Source organism: Aegilops tauschii, chromosome 1 (genome assembly GCF_002575655.3).
Source record: "Aegilops tauschii subsp. strangulata cultivar AL8/78 chromosome 1, Aet v6.0, whole genome shotgun sequence".
NCBI lineage: Eukaryota > Viridiplantae > Streptophyta > Magnoliopsida > Poales > Poaceae > Aegilops > Aegilops tauschii.
In genome coordinates this window covers 324468525-324472807 of record NC_053035.3, presented here as the reverse complement: position 1 = coordinate 324472807, position 4283 = coordinate 324468525, and the positions used below count along the sequence as shown (strand labels likewise).

The window sequence follows — 4283 nt, the reverse complement described above, 5'->3', positions numbered from 1 at the left end:
GCCAATGAAGACGTGGATTCCGCCGAAGGGGACCCGGTACCCGTACTCGATTGAGCCGGCGTCGGGGCCCCAGGTTGCATCGTCGATGTAGAGCTTGCCGCGACGACTCTTGGTCATCCGGCCCACAGCGTATCCCTTGAGCCCTTCGAAGCTGCCCTTCAAGAACTCAAATCCCCCGTGCGCTGGCCCCACGGTGGGCGCCAACTGTCGTGGAATTGTCACGGCAGATGTCCTCGTGCTAGGACTTAGTCGTGGAGCCATCGCAACTAGGAAGCTTGAAGGGGTTAAACGGGACAAGGAACACGAGGGTTATACTGGTTCGGCCCCTTACGGTGAAGGTAAAAGCCTACGTCCAGTTGAGGTTGTATTGCTTAGGTTTTCGACGACCAGGAGCTAAACCGCCCTGCCTGGTTATCGATCTTATCTTTCTTGTCCCTGAACCGCCGCCGGGTCGTCCCTTTATATAGAGAGGTTGACGCCCAGCGGCTCTCAGAGTCCCGGCCGGCTCATAAGAGTGTCCGGCTCGGACTCTCAACTATTCTTGCCTTACACTACAAGTCTTGCCATAACGGCGGTTTATAACTACGGGCCTTAAACCATCTCCGGGTCTTAAGCCCATTATTGGCCCGCTGTCTTCAAGCTTGGTACCGGGCTTCGCGTGATGACCATTATAACGTAACCCGGCCCCTCCTGGGCGGGTGACTCTAATGGTTATATCCTCAACAGTGAGGATTTTCCCGGCGCAACAACGCCTGTTCCCGAGCTCGTACTCGTCACCTCCGTCAACAACAAACACACGGGTGGGAGGGTTTTATACCCGCGTCCATCGGCGCACCACACCGTGACCCGACGCACCCCCCTCCGCGCACTCCCCACGTCCCAGCGCTCCCGCCGTGCACGCACGCGATCCGCGCGACCAGGTCCAGCGCCCTGACGTGGTCTACACCCGCGCCCGTTGCGCCAACGATCACACACACACACACATGCCACACCTGCATGGACACGCCCATGCATCTCCTACACGCACGCACGCACACCTACGTCGCGGACCCGACGCGTCCAACGTGCCCGGCGCGCGCCCATACACGCGCCCGGCTCGTTCGACACCTCGCCGCGACTTATTGCCTAACATTCGCGCCCTTAGTCGCGGCTCAGAGCAGACCGGCGTCCTCGACGTCGCCGTCGACCAGCAGCGCACGCTCCGCCGCCGGCGCCTTCTTCCACTGCGGGCACTCGCGCTTGAAATGCCCGCGTTCACCGCACTTGTAGCAGCGGCCGCGCCGGTTCCCACCGAAATCCGATGCCTCACTGCGCGCCCCGTCGTCGTCGTCCTCTCCGTGCACACCGCCCCGACGCCGCGCATGCACCCGCCATTGTGCCGCGGTGTACAACAGCTACCCGTCCGTGCGCTCGCCGCCGGCCTGCGCGCGCCGACGCAGTCGTTCGTCGAATGCCTTTAGGCGCCCGAGCGCGTCCTCGAAGAGCAGCGTGTTCAGGTCGCAAAACTGCTCCATTCCGGCGATGGCGGCGTACAGACGATCCGGGACCGAGTCCAGGAGCTTCTTCACCATCGTCGAGTGCTCCAGCGTCGACCCCAGCCCGGCATAGCGCGCCGCCATGCCGCTGATCTTCCCCGCGAACGCGTCCAGCGACTCGTCGCTCGCCATGCGCAGGAGCTCGAACTCCCCCCGGAGCGTGCCGAGCCGCGCCGCGCGCACGCGGTCCGCACCGACGAAGCGTGCCTTGAGGCTGGCCCATATCTCCACCGCCGTCTTCTTCGCAGCCACCTGCATCAGAAGGTCGTCGGCGAGCGCCCGGAGCAGATAAGCCCTCGCCGGCTTATCTTTCTTGGCGATCACCGCCGACGCCGCGTCCTCCGGCAGCACCACCGCCTCCCAGAGCCCTGCGGCATCAAGGTCCGCCTCCACCTTGATGGCCCAGGTAGTGTAGTTGTCCCCCGTGAGCAGAGGCGCTTGATGCGCCACCGCGCCGCCCGATCCGCCGGCGTACGGGACGATCGACATCGCCGGCCCGCCCTGATCACCACGTGGCTCTGATGCCAATTGTAGGTTCCGACTAGCCCTAGCTCTAGCCCTCTCCTCCCTCGCACTGATCTCTCTCTCTCTCCGGCCGTGGCTCGAACCAGCGACGACAAGGTGGAAGGAGGAAGAAGGAGCACACAGTGGACACGGTGAGGATTTTCCCGGCACAACAACGCCTGTTCCCGAGCTCGTACTCGTCACCTCCGTCAACAACAAACACACGGGCGGGAGGGTTTTATACCCGCGTCCATCGGTGCACCACACCGCGCCCCGACGCACCCCCCTCCGCGCACTCCCCACGTCCCTGCGCTCCCGGCCCGCGCTCCCGCCGCGCACGCACGCGATCCGCTCGACCAGGTCCCGCGCCCTGACGTGCTCTACACCCACGCCCGTTGCGCCAACGATCACACACACACACATGCCACACCTGCATGGACACGCCCATGCATCTCCTACACGCACGCACGCACACCTACATCGCGGACCCGACGCGTCCAACGTGCCCGGCGCGCGCCCATACACGCGCCCGGCTCGTTCGACACCTCGCCGCGACTTATTGCCTAACAGGAAATACCGCCGGAGACCTTGCCCAAGGTTATCTGGATCCGATAGTATCCGGTCATGCGCGTCCATATCAGGCTGCGTGGCTCCAGGAGGGCGCGACACGAAGCTCTGTTGTTTGTTGACACCATGGGACATGTCGGCATCTCGATTTTCATGGCACAGACAGTGGCGGAGAAAGTCTTGATGGCTAAGATCAGAGGATCAGTAAGGCGAAGGGGGCCTTGAAGGCGATGGAGTCAGCCAGGTGTTCGTAACTTTTAGTAGTAGCAGTGTCAACTTGGGGCGGCAACACAGTAGGATTTCATTTTTGGTGGTGCTCCTCGGGTGCCGAGTCATAATTTTCAGGGTGAAAACCTAAGGTCAGGCCTTCATTTGTTGTGCGTGACAATTGCCTTGTTGAAGGTATTGTTTTGAGAGCTTGATCTTTCTCTAGGGTGAAAACCCATGATCCTGGATAGGGCGATGACGACGCTTCTGCACTGTTTTCTTCTTAAAGGCGTCGCTTTTGGAGACCTTTTATGTTTTTTGGATGCTGTCTTTGGTGGTGGTTTGTGTGCTGCTGCTGAGAGGAGTTGATCACTCTGGCAAGGCCATTTTTCCCTTTCTTTTTTGTTTTCTTTTCGGGCTGTGTGTATCTTGGGTGTCTTTGTGACTTTTTGTTGGTGCAGGGGCTCGATGTAATTGATATTTTCACGATATTAATATATTCCCCTTTTAAAAATGGTTCGGAAATATATACATGCGTGTAAAATAGTGTTATAGGTTAGATTAACTTGTAGGTCCCGATCTAGCGTAAATTGCAATTTGGGCTGAGCATCGTATCATCATTTGCAATTTGCACAACTGATGTACTACGTTCAATCCATGCACTAAACATCGAATGGTGGTCTAGGTTAATTTTGCACTTTTGACCAGAGTAGCTCGGCTCTAAGGAAAATCTGCCACATCTGGAAGTAGGCCCCGCACGTCAGATGCCACTCAGGCCTGATATATGTTTGAGATGAAAACTGAATTGTTCCCCCTTCCTCGTAAAAGCTCATCCCTAGATTTAGAATTCCATTCATCTCATAGGTCGTAGGTATTTCTGAAGAGGATCTCTCCATCACAACGATGGAATGTCCCAGCTGCGTGAACTCTTTGACTCCCCTCTGAAAGTGCCTCGCGTTTGGACCATGGCCGCTATCTTTGGGAAATCAATGCCCAGCAATCTCGGGAGCGAGGAAGTCCGGGCAGTGGCTTCTTAGGCCTAGGGACTACGACTGGGAGTATCTCTGTTATCCCCATGTCGCACACAAATTTGGAGCTGATTTACTAGAATGTCAGGGGCTTAAACAGTCCAGCAAATGAAGGGCGTTGAGGGAGTTCGCTGATTCTGCCCACCCGACGATCATGTGTATTGAGGAAACTAAGTTTGATGTAATTGATACTTTTGTGGTAATACAATGCCTAGGCCCTTCCTATGATGGCTTCTTCTACCTGCCTGCTAAGGGAATGCATGGAGGCATTCTCCTGGTTTGGATGATGGTGGTTGCTAACGTCTCTAATGGAATACTCGACAGTAGCTTCTTAACCGCCTACTTCTCCCCTTTGGATGACACACCATGGTGGTTATCCGTCGTCTACGAGCCACAAGAAGACACTAACAAGATCGACTTTCTGATCGATCTCTCCAATCGG

General features: G+C 57.3%; 1 pseudogene; it reads right to left on the bottom strand.

Annotated features, from left to right (window-relative positions):
- Nucleotides 1-1151: 1151 nt before the first annotated feature.
- On the bottom strand, nt 1152-1733 carry LOC141042833 (uncharacterized; annotated as a pseudogene).
- Nucleotides 1734-4283: the final 2550 nt, after the last annotated feature.